The sequence below is a fragment of the Anas acuta genome, chromosome 2 (assembly GCF_963932015.1).
Source record: "Anas acuta chromosome 2, bAnaAcu1.1, whole genome shotgun sequence".
Classification (NCBI taxonomy): domain Eukaryota; kingdom Metazoa; phylum Chordata; class Aves; order Anseriformes; family Anatidae; genus Anas; species Anas acuta.
Genome location: NC_088980.1, coordinates 15024019 through 15036939, shown reverse-complemented (window position 1 = coordinate 15036939; position 12921 = coordinate 15024019). Strand labels below are relative to the sequence as shown.

Here is a 12921-nt window from a genome sequence, read left to right as displayed (position 1 = left end):
AATGTGAAAGGTCAGAAATGCTCTTTATTAGCCATATGAGTTTTATGGGTTGTAAAAGGAACCATCAAATTCAAGTCATGTTCCTTGTATTGCAGGAACTATGCCTTTTCTCCATTCTGGATAGTTAGAGAAAATGAAAAACATGAAGAAAAAAAAATACGTATAGAGGACAGAAGATTTCTTCAGTTGAGTATGCTTTTAATTAAATCTCAGCATTTGATGTGAATATCCATCCTGCATGAAAAAAGGCATTGGGAAATTTTTGAGTGTTATCACTCTGCTGAAGTTGTTGCCTGCTTCTGACCAATGGTCTATTTCCCTATTAAAAAATATTATTTTTTTTTCTCCATTTTCATGATGTTATTTCTTTTCAGCATCTTTTCTTTTTTCAGTCACAACCAGACAAATTCCTTCTCACAGTTACATAAGTGTTTCCCTTTTCCACTTTCATCTCTCATGTTGCAGGAACCATTTCCTCTTCTGCTGCCATTATCTGGAATGGGCTTCTCTGTATCAGTGACTCTTTCATCTCCTTTCAAACATCATGTACATCAGTCATACCCTCCCTTAGATAGCCTGCTTAGGCCCCCTGTCACTTTTACATTTAAATTATGGTTTAAATTATAGCCTCATTGTATAAGCATTTAAGGGATATAATTTGTGGAAATGACTACAATAAGACAGACTAGTTCCGTTTCATACAGCAGCCAAAGTGCACAGGTTGTGGACATGTTTAGCCCATATCTCAGCTTGATTAAAAAAAAAGTAAAAGAAAGATGACTGGTTAGAGAGCTGAGAAAGGTGATCCTGTGACCTACCACCTGCAGGAAGAGCACTACTGGTGCAGAACCATCCCCTTGCTTTTGACATCTCACCAAATCACCATTTGGAGCTCAGTCCTCCATCACTGCATCAATAGCCAAACCTGAAGTCAGGACACCAGATCATAGCTGATAGATAACCTCTTAACCTCCCTTCATCAATGATATAGCTTAGGTCTCAGGTACCAAAAATTTAGTTTGACAAATGTGGAGCCTAGCCCCTTGCCTAAGGCATTGCTTCCTTGGAAAAAGTCACCACCATCTCTACCCAGTTTCCCTCCCCACAAAGAGCAGGCCAAAAGCACAGTGGCAGCTTCAATCCAAGAGCAGGCCCATGGGTTGCAGAAGATTATTTGTATGAATGCTGAATGAAAGCCATCCACATAAAGAAGAGCCTCTGTGCTTCTGGAATCCAGCAAACCTCTAGTGATGGCCACAGATCAACGCGCTTTCTGCAAAGCTACCTGCAGGTGTCAAGCCCATGCCTGAGCTCTGCAGCAGCAACACCTCGAGTCACAACATTCCTGTGCCCTGCAAACCTCTGGCACGCCACTCTGCTACATCTTTTTTTGCCTGAGTCTTCCTCTGAGCTCTTAGGGGCAGAACAGAGTCCAAAACATAATTGTGCAAAGTTGCAAGAACAGGTAAGAACACATCTTATATGCCCATCAGACAGGCTTGAAATTAAAATCTGGTATAACAGACAACTACTCTCAGATCTAACTGCAAACGGTAAATAAATCCAGCTTGTAACTTAATGATCCTTGTGTTTGCAACCAGCATTGAAAACTGCCTGGGGAACAAAAGCTGGAACTGTACGTGGAAGACAGAATGAAGTCATCGGCAATTGTATACCGAAAGCACCTGGATTTTATCATTCTGACCTGGAGATACACTCACGTTGGTTCTGGCCAGAAATCCACCAGTCAGGGAGGGCTGGGCTTCAGGATCAGTCCCCTGTATATTAGGTCTGTGCTGCTGCTCATTTCACGTTCATATCCCGCGTTAGACACCCTGCGCTGCGCAGAGGCTGCGTTACATTATCCTGCTGGTCCCTCCTGCTCCCCCCTCCTACAGCTCGGACCAAAATTGTCTGCCTTACTTGGAATTCATTTCAAAAACAGATTCATGTGGCGCCTGCTATTCCCCAATAAACAAATAAATTAGCTGCTGTGATATGGAAATTTGCATGATTCACTGTACTTAAAAACTGTTAGCTGTGAACTTATTAATTGAAAACCACAGGACGATAATAAGTGTGTCCTTCAGTCTGAACATGAGTCCCTTGTTATAATGAATTTGTAAAGCAATAAAGATGTGTTTTTCCAGGAAAACACCACCGCCTCAGGACAGTTGAGGCTCAGTCGAGCCTCACAGAAGGCAGAGGCACTTTTGGGGAGGGAGGCGCAGGGCCCCCTGCCAAAGCGGCGATGCCCTGGCTGCAGGGCACGGCAAGGCGCTAGGGTGCTGGGGGGCAGGTTTGCTGCTCTGCCTCTCCCAGCCCCTCCAGCAATCCTGCCCTCGCCTTCCTGCTGGTTATTCCCTTTTCACTTCCCTCTGCTACCCCCAGCCCTGGGGGCACTCCCTGCTCTCCCTCCTCTGGCATCCCCACAGATGGGCGGGGAGAAATGATTTAGCCCTCGTGAAACATCACCTTTCAGCTGACTCTGCTTTCCCTGTAGAATGCTGCATGTATTGATTTATTCGCTCTGCTTTAGTCGTACGTACTCAGATGGGATTCTTCTGTCTTCCATTTATGGCAGAGAGACCATTTATTCTCTATCTTTTTTAGAAAATTCTTAAGCAAACCATTTATTTTGCAAATGAGACACAAAGGCTAAAATCTGGCAAGCCTACGTTCTCTGAAGTATACGTAGGCAAGGCAAATCCCGCATGTAACCAGCTACCCAAATGCATTTGTGTGTCAAACACAGGGAGTCCGGGCCCCATTCTGAGTGGCACTCTGTGCAATCCCAGTGCAGCCAGTAGTAACCACCAGTCTGAATTAGGATATTGTACTATGCATTTTCACAGACACTATGGTTTTCAAACACGAAACGTTAAACCCGTATTGAATAAGCATTGCAATATTTGGTGTGAATCTTGGCAGAATCATCCATTGCTTTGTTTTCTGTATTTTTCCTTCTTCTCTGTTTTCCTTCATTTATTCAGCAAGGAAGAAAGAGACTGCCTCTAGTGCTTGAATTTTAATTCTTTGCTGCACTGTCCTTGGGCAGAGCTGAGTGTTTCTGAGAGGTGTAATGCATTGTACAGAAAAGCATAAATGTGGTGCCAGTGGTTCTAATGCCAGGATTCATCACTGCTTTCCTTATCAATGGCTGTTATATCTTATTTTTTAAATACATTGAAAAATACTCATATTTAAGCTAACTTGGAAATTACAACCTTCACAAAAACACCGAAACAACTGTCAAAGAACCATAACATTTGTGGGATTTAATTTAAATGTAGATTTATATTTCTGTTGTTCTTGACAACAACAGTAAACTATCGTATGTATTGCAAAGCCAGAGTTTTGTTTTTTTCAGAAGTATGCTGTAACCACATGAACCTGCTGCCAGTATTGGCCCAAAAAGGAGACCCATATGCATTGCTGAAGATATTGTCCTGTGAAAGATCCATTTTATGGGGTAAAACAAGGGCATAAGGCAAATTACTAAAACTTTTATAGGCAGGAATTGCCAAAAAATAGATAAATAAATAGTAATTTAGAAAGATTTTCCTGCCATAAAAAAAAACAAAAAAAAAAAACAACTGTTTTTACCCTACACCAGCTATCTCTCAACTACCTGTTGTTTCTCAATCTAACATGTTATACCACTGTGATTTCTCATCTACTCATCTACTGTTAATGTAGACAAATTGCTGCAGTGGTCCAGCCAGCAGGGCCACATCTGTGGGAGGTTCAGCAGATGTGCAACATCCAGGGATCTTTCTTCAACAGGGATTCCCCATCATTAGATTCTCACTGTTGTTGGTAAGGTCACGGCCACAGCTATTACTTGTTTTCAGCATAGTAAAATGAAATCAGGATATTTCTGGCTCATTGAAACGTTAATTTCCAGCTTACTTTTAATTATATATTCCATAGCTGTTTTGTACTTTGCATCAAATGGACAAACTTAGTACTTGAATGTTCACTCACTCTCCCCAATCCTTCACTGAGGGGAATTACCACATTTGTGCTTTGAAATGTAAAACAGAGTATCTGCAACAGATCTAGCCACTGGGTTACTAGTGTTCCGAAGCTGCTGTAAGAACAATTGATTTCAACTCATAGTCCATCCACTAACCATCAGTACATACCAAAAACAAAAACAAAAACAAAATGAAACAAAAAACACTTATATGTACTATCAGTATCTACACTTCCTCTCTAAAATTTATAAAAAATTCAACTCAGAAAAAGTCAGGAGCATGGCAATCAGATTTCAGAGGAAAAAAAAAAGTACTAGTCTGTAAATTTTGGTTCTTGTTAACTAAGACTGCTATTTGTCTAAAGGACACCTTTTAAAAAGGCATAATTTAACCAGAAAGGCAGGAAAATTATTTGAGCTCACTAAATGAATGCACATGACTAAAACACGAAAAAATCAAGCTTGACATTCAAGATACATCTGAAGTTAAAGGGCAAGAAAATCTAATAAATCAAAAGAACACTTTTATATCAGAAAAGCAAAAAAACCTCTTACATGTCTTTCAGAGCCACAGAAGCATGGCCCATGTTATGATTTCCTATTTATTTTAAACTAAGTAATATCTCACCATTATCTCATAGAGTTCAGATAAAATTGGCAATGTAAGACTTATGAGCAAGTACATGAACTGCCCAACTCTAAAGACACCTTTATTATATGATCCTTAATGCCCAATTCTAGTTGCTTAATGCAAATTAAAGAATGTCTTAATGAAGCGGGAAGGAGACTCAGGAAATGAACAGATAAAAAAGGAATCCGGTAAGACACTAGCCTAGATCCAGATCAAAAACACAAATATTAAAATAATGTCTCTTTTTGAAGCATTTTATCTCGTTGTCCTATTTTATCATTCTGATTGGCCTATCCAGTTTTGCATTAAAATATCATTACTGGATATCAACACTTTTAAGGAGGTAAAAAAGAAAAAAATCACCAGAGATAAAAAGAATCAAAACAAAGAATAAAAATTTGACTCTTACTTATCCAATACTCAGGCATGTTGCAGGGATTTTTGTTTGTTTATTTGTTTTGTTTAATCAAAGGTACTTAAATATTAGCTTTGCATCTATCAAAACCAGCTTCTCAGACTAACTCCCTTTATCAGCTCCAGTACTGTTATCAGGCATTTTTTACAATAATCCTTCTTATCCTTCTTAAGACTTTCTTCGGTGATAAAAGGAAAACAACTGACTAAATAGCAAGGAGCCAAACACAACTAAAAAAAAAAAAAAAAAAAAAAAAGTACTTCTCAGATCATTTAACATGCAAGAAATAAATGGTTGCTACATGACTAGGGTCCCCTTGGATTAATCTGGGTATATAGGCAGGGTTGTAATGCTCACTTTACGAATCAAATCTTGAATCTGCAATTCTCAGTAGGAAAGAATCTGTAATGTTTTTCTCCCAGAAATATTAAGGACATGCACTTTTCATCCTGGCATGCCAAAGGATGAAAACCAGCAAGTCGAAGAGGAGACGGACACAAGCATCACATGTTCTTCCCTACTGGAGAAAAAGGGGAAAAAAAGACTAAACGCATCCCACTCAGACAGACTCTTGCTGACAACTCCTTAAGTTAAATATAGTCATCTCAGTTAGTGTGTCTGCTGCACTGCAGCTGCTGCTAAACAACATTTCCCTGACATGGGTGTGCAACTCACAGGCTGCATCAGTGGGTGAGTCTGCAGCCAGCTTTGGGGATGGCTCTCCCTGAGCTGAGGGCACTGGGGAAGTGACACATATGTACATCTCCTGTGCAGGGCTAAGGCATGATGAATTGTCACTTCACAATTATTTACGCAATGGAAGCCATCAGAAGCAAACTAAGTATGATTTTTTTTTTTTTTTTTTTTTTTTTTGTGACCAGCAGCAAAGGAGAAAATGAACTTTTAGAGAAAACTTGTGCCACCATCCTACTCATCAGCGTTGTTTTAAAACCACTGCACTACGTTAGTAGCAAGAGGTCTCCTTGGAAGAGTGAGTCATGTACTTTTTGAGACTTGTGGGCTTCCTTTCTTCTGAATCACAGCAAGTTTACTGTTGGATAGGGATACCTTCCCTACAAGAACCAAAAAAAGAGGTGAGGGAATGAGAAAAGTGGCTTGGATTAAGCAAATAAATCTTGTAAAACAGAGGATAAAGTCAATGACCTTCATTCCTTTTTTTTTTTTTTTCCCTCCCAAACTTTAAGAAACTGAGTGAAGAAATTGCACTAAGGGTTTTTACAAAGAGCACACCATGTCCTACACAGTGGTCATTATGCATTTGGAAGTGAAAACCATCCTCTGTTTTTCTCTTAGATCAGCTTCGTACATTCTCATCACCTGCTTATTTTATGTCTAACAACAAGTAGCAATAGGTGAACTGCAATGAGTTCTGCTTTGTTTAGCCTGAGAATTGCTATATGCTTATCTAAACCTTATCTGCGTCCTCCTACAAATATGTGAACCTATGGGCATTAGAAATATTCATGCACCTGTTACTGAAGTTAATGGGAGCTGCAAGCACAGAGTTCCCAGGACAATCAGATATCTTAAGTCCGCAAAATTAGGTTGAAAATCTCCCAGGGACAATTTTTCTCTCCCATCATGTTTACTACTTCCCAACAGGCAGGAAATATTTGAAGCACAGGATCACTTGTGGTATGCTGGCAATCCTGATTTTTTTATGGGAAGAAACCAGGAGACAGGGAAGGCCATCACAGATAGATAAAAAAACTATATATATATAAAGTAACTGAAAAGATTCAGTGTCTGAAAATGCTCAGTTTGGGATTGTCTCAAGATTCTGGGTGGATTTTCAGTTGGTTGTAATTTTCATCCCAACAGATTAAGCACTCTTTACTAAAAGGGAGGTTCCTCTGGAAAGTGCAAGGAAAATGGCTTCTTAGGCCCCTTCTTATAATGGAAAACACATGGGCACACTGCTAAGCTCATGCACTGCCTTTCTGCATTCAGTGGGTCTCTTTGCAGATGCAAGAGTTTTGGGAAAGAATGAGGGCTGCAGGTTTCAGGCTGCTAGGATCAGGATAGCATTTTACACACTCTAAATCAAGAGAAGAGGATTCTTTTCCATTTAAATACTGCCTTAGGAAAAATGGCTTTAGGATGACTTTGGTGGTTTCTAAAGCTTAAAATGATCCCCTGGAGAAAAAGGATACAGTTATGAGGAAGAATAGGTACTGTAAAACAGCTTGCTGCAAAGGTCCTTAGCAGAAGAGAGAAACTGGCTGGTTTGCTTGTAATTCTGCCGTGTTTGGCTTTATGATTTTGGTTGCACTTTTTAAAGTAAACCTAATTGGTGGCTCAATTGGCTGTTTCCAACACTGATCAAATACTGCAAAATATAAAAGTACACACATATTTTAGTGGAATGAAAATATCGTACCGGATCATATCAAATATGCTACTACACAAACATTCCCACAAAGTCATTTTTTTCACAAATTTTGACATGCCTGAAAATGCAGCACATTCACAGCAACCAGGTCTCATATAACTCAGGGCAAAGCTGACTGCACACAGACCACTCCGAGCCTGAGTCAGCCTGTCATAATTCCTTCCTGCCCCTTAGCCTCAAGGCACTGAATGTAGTCCAAAATGCAACATCTCATGTACATAGATGGAGATGATTCACAATGTGCCCCACCATTTTATGAGCCTATATGGGGCACCTTGAACAAGATCTATTGAACACAAAAGTTGAAGTAAGCCTCGCTTCATCTTGTAGAAAAGCTTGGGCACTGAGTCAGCAGCTGAAATTCAGACATTGGAAGTTGTGGTTGTGGAAAGCAACCACAACCTTCCCAAACACCACTACTGAATTTCCTCAGAGGTTGTGCAGCAACTATTGTCCCAGTCTTTGCAGAGGCTGCACAGGCTAGAAATGTCCTTGGGGAAATGAGAGTAGTACATAACTCTGTAGTTATGGCACTCTCACCAGGTACGTTCCTGTGGTGCTGACTGGCATTAGGAGATGATGCAGGAGCAGCTGCCTCTTCTTTAGTGCTCTCCAAACAGGTGTCCATAGTGACTCTGAGTAAGTTTTCATGTTCCCAAATCCTCTGAACCTTATAAAGTCCTGCCTAGGTGGTAGATACAGGGAAAGAGAGAGGCCCAAAGAGACCTTTCTGCTTTTGCATCATGTGAATTTGGAGCCCTGTTAACCATCTGTAAATGTAAGCTCGCTGGTGATGAGCAGAGTATCCCCATAAAGTTGCTTTCTTTTAACCCTTGGGGGTTTTGTTTCTCAAAAGACCTTCTACAGAAATAACACTTGCTGTGAATTCTTCACCAACCCAGATCATTAGCCAGGGTTCCTTAAGATTAAATGGAGCTCTTTGCACTCCTCACATTTGCAGATCAAGAATGTGATTTACAATGTGTGTGCAAAGGGACTCAGTCTTGCATAAGCACAGTGAGATCAGACAGCTTTTATAAAGCATAGTTAAAACTATGGAACGCATATTTGTAGGCTGTTGTTGATAGGAGATATTTCTGGGCTTAAAGAAGTTTTTAGGAAAGTGCTTAGTAAGCAACATCAAGGTCCATCCAAAACAAGAAACCTCTTCTGATTCTGAAGTGCCCTGACCTGCAGATTGATGAAAAGTGGAACACAATACAGAATGTCACCATATACTCACCTTTGACTGACATTTTCATCCCTACTGGCCATAAGCCGTTTGCCATTGTTGGTGACATGCTGACTGACCTAGACAGACATTTAACCTTAATTTTTGTAGTCATTTTCACTTTCTTTCTTTTTAACTAGCTTAGCTCTGTATAGGTAAGTATATATGTTATTCATTGGCGAGGGGGCCCTTTCAAATTGACAGCCTGGGTTATGGGACCAAGTCATAAGACAGGAATATCCTAGAATCCATTTTGAATAGCTGCTATTCTAGAAGCAGAAGGTATTATTGCCATAGGTCAAGGTCTTAGGTTTTCAGCTTTTATACAGAAGTGGGCATCAGTCAAAATCCCAGGTCTGAATAATCCAAAATGGGGATTTGAGGTTTAATGGGCTTATGGTGCTTGTAATCATTTTCTTATACTGCCTTGCAGAAAGACTTGTTAGAGAGTAAGATTTTCATTTTCTTCCAGTACAGCTCCCCAAAACACATTTAGCAGTGTGTAAATTAGCTGGTGTAGGTTGCCTGTCAGCTTCACTGACCACTGCATTCACCTCATGGGCTAGAAAATCCCTTGAAGATCTGCCACATCCTATTGTTCTGAAGATGCATATAGATAGATACACTGAACGCAATAAGTTCTGTTTTCCATGTGTTAATAATGCTAGAAATGCTTACAAGGATGTATAATAATGAATATAAGTTGAAAAGAGTGGGAAGCACATGCTCATGGGGTGTGTGGACATAGGAAAGAAGATGCTTTTACCTATTAAGTACAAGATATATGGGAAGTCTGCACAAATCTTCCTGGCTTTCTGTCACATAAAGGTAGGCTCACTTTCCCATTTTAAAGATGAATTTAATAAAGTGAACGATAGGGCCAGATTAATTTTGTTTTCATCTGTAGGTATTGTACCAGTGGGAAATGCCATCTGATAAAGGGTCTGATTCAGCTACCAACCTTTCTTGAAAAGGCATAATAGAATAAAAGCTATCTTCAAAGGACATTGATGTATTTATGTACTGAAATTAAAAAGTAGATACTTCTGTCTTTGCTAAAGTTGACTGAGTTTATGCCACATTTCTCCAGCAATCTAGCAGCTTGGCTTGGTGTGAACAATGTTCTGCTTTTGTGTCTCGGGGTCAGTGGCCCTGCCTGTTATTCTTGGAGACTTTTTTTGGTGTGTAATAAGCTAACTATGTGAGTTACCAGTTCTGCATAAGGAGATGAACACTGTTCACAGAGAGAGAAGAGACAGTTTTGAATCTAAGGAAATAAAAGGCAGTGCAGTGTCTTTATTTTCATTCTAGCCTAACAAAGCTTGATGCTGGCATGCTCAAATCTAGGCAGAATGCTCAAATCTTGACAGTCTTGGAATATCAGCAAAATTAAAACCATGAGCACAGAGGGTTTTTCTTTTAATTGGGATTACTGCCTCCACTAACAAATTGCAAACATAGACTCAATATAGCTGTAAACAAAAACCTGCGTGTAGAACCCCATGTATTGTTCAAATAGACACCAAATAAACTTCTCAGCATAAATGCTCCTTCTGCACTACCCCCTACACTCTCTTTACCTATATACGGATATATAAACAAAGCCACACATTTTCATTGGCTTTTTTTTTTTTTTTCTTCTTTAGAAAGTACGGGCATTTATCCCCACCAGACTGTTTATAATGATGCTCTAGGTTTAGCTGCATGTCCCCTTTGGCTTTTCTCCTGAAGCGGAGAAACATTTGCACAGAGCACACCAGGTGTTACTTTCATATCCTCAGACATACTGGAATATATTAACAAAAACACTAAATCAAAACACAGCAAAATTAATGATCACGGCTAGGCTAGAGAAACCAAACTCCTTATTACCAAACAAGACTTGTGTATTGTTTCTGTTATCTTAGTTCCCAGATTATTATAAAATCAGATACCAATATCTAATTAGCTGTTCTAATTGTTGGTTTGAGTTTGCATAAATTATGCAGAAATGCCCAACTTTCTCCTGCTTTAATCAATATAATATGTCAGAAGGTTGCTTGGGGTTGTAAGATAATGAGATAACTAAAGCAGTATCCTGTACACTTCATTATTATAGGCCACAGCCAAAAGAAATATCAGTATTTCCAAATTATCCCCACTTAAGGCATGCAGTCTGAAGCCTACTGCTCATCAAGCAACTGCTTATCAGCCCTGTTTTCTTGTAATACTGCATGACTATCAAATAAAATGTAGATTGAATGATGTAAATGGATATATCTTTTCCAAAACCCTCCAATTCCTGAACACTATAAACTGCAGCATCGTTTCAATGTATGTATTTAATCTCTGTATGGATAGACCTTTAGAGAGGAACTTTTAAACCTCTGAGGGCATAATTTTGTCCAAAAATAACTCTCATTTCAGGTATGATCCCACTGCAATCCAAGTTCACTTCCAGGGCACTGTAACCTGCTCTTGCTTGTAACGCTAATACTTTAATATAGACGTAACTTCTATGAGTACTGTGGTCATTTACAAATGAAGCAAATTATTTAATTTCCTACAGAGCTGACATCTCTCTTCCACTTTCGTCTGCTGCATTAACACCCTTAATTATGAACAGATTCAAACAGTTTTGGTATAGAATATAGTTTTATGTATTAATGACATAAGTGAAGGATAAGAGTCAAGAAAAATATCATTGCAGTGGAAGAGGTGTGAATAAGTACAGTGAAAGACGTGAGTATTAGTGTTCATATATTGTACATGCTAATCTTCATAGCATTAGGCAACACTAGCTCTTCAGCTGTACAAATAAGACAACTATTCATCACAAATCCCCCTAAATTACCTAAGTACCCAAAGGGTGATTTCAGTGGAATTTAGGCATCTAAGTCCAAAAATTGGATTCTCAAAATGAATTATGCACATTTGTGTGAATTAAGTTCCCTCAGAGACAAAGGTTTTGTCGGTGTTCAAAGCCTCTTCCACCTTGGCCATCATAAGGCTATCACACTTAAACTAATTAAAGGTCTACCGTTAAGCATTCCCTAACTAGGTCCTAAAAGGAGTGATCCCACTGATATCATACACTGGAAAAAAACAACAACAGATTGTACACAAAACACAGTGGCATTGACAGTTGATGGCATCCATCAAAATTAAGATGAAATTAAGACCCAGAGGAGGAAAAAAAAAAAAAAAAGAGAGGAAGAATGATTATTTCAGTGAGAGAAAGGTTCATTTAGTTGGGATATTGAGAACTTGGCTACTAAACACCAGATTCCTACCATCTTCCCCTTGCCCTTTCTGTTGATTGTCATTGATAAATTCTGCTCAGCTTCTTACTTAGCTTCTGACTGTTTTGAATTCCACTGAAAGTTCTTGCCCCAGCAGCAACAGAAGTCCAGCTTGAGCTTTGGATTCTACAAAAAAAAAAAAAAAAACACCAGGTACTTAGGATGGTTGTGATCACAGAAAATAACACACAAACAGTGGCGGCAATGCAAATTAAACCCTAAGTTCTGAATAAACTTTTGTCATCAGAAGGGATGAAGGAATAGAATGCACACCCAGATCAAAATTTCACACCAGCTGTATATTTACTTAGGCCAGGATTTTCCTCATATGTTTCTCATACTATTAAACCATTAAAATGAGAAGAATGTGAAAAAGAAGATGGAAATCAGGATCCAGACTTGAAATTTGCTATTGGATTCTTCCAGTAAAATCAGAATGTTTACTTTTTAAAATAATCATGGGTGTCTTTCTATCTAGAATGAGTGGGATTGAAATTATTAACAATCTCAGTGAAAGATCAAGGAATGGGATATGGCTGTGACTGAACCACTCTTGGCAGAACTGAAAATAAGCTTATCCATTGACATAATGTAATGGAAGTAGTTTCTGCATAACACCTTCAGCTATGACCTTGAAGACAAATCCCTCTGGATTCAAAAGCCGTTCTTTCCCAGTGAAAAACACGGAGACAGTTAAGGTAAACTATGGAAGAGCACAAATATAAGAAGTCAGATCGGAATGGGTGCTCTGAGAGAAAGTCTGGGTCTTTTCTTGAAAGAAGGTGAGGATACTGTTGAAATAAATACATTAATTAGTGCTTTGTCATAGGGCTTACAGAGGGGGATGGGTGGCAGATGTCAGAAACACATGGACATCTCCCAAGTGGGGAGGAAGAGATATTAAAAAGAAAAACAATTGAGGGTCATAACCTGACAGGTAATCAAGAAATTGAAATGTCTGAAGAATGACA

At 39.2% G+C, this 12921-nt stretch overlaps 1 long non-coding RNA gene across 1 annotated transcript in view; it reads right to left on the bottom strand.

Annotated features, from left to right (window-relative positions):
* The window catches only part of LOC137852159 (uncharacterized), a 45463-nt gene that overhangs the window by 17164 nt on the left and 15378 nt on the right, over positions 1-12921 (bottom strand). The window contains exon 3 of the long non-coding RNA XR_011093685.1: positions 11942-12076. This is a non-coding gene — a long non-coding RNA (uncharacterized lncRNA). The remainder of the gene's footprint in view (positions 1-11941; positions 12077-12921) is intronic.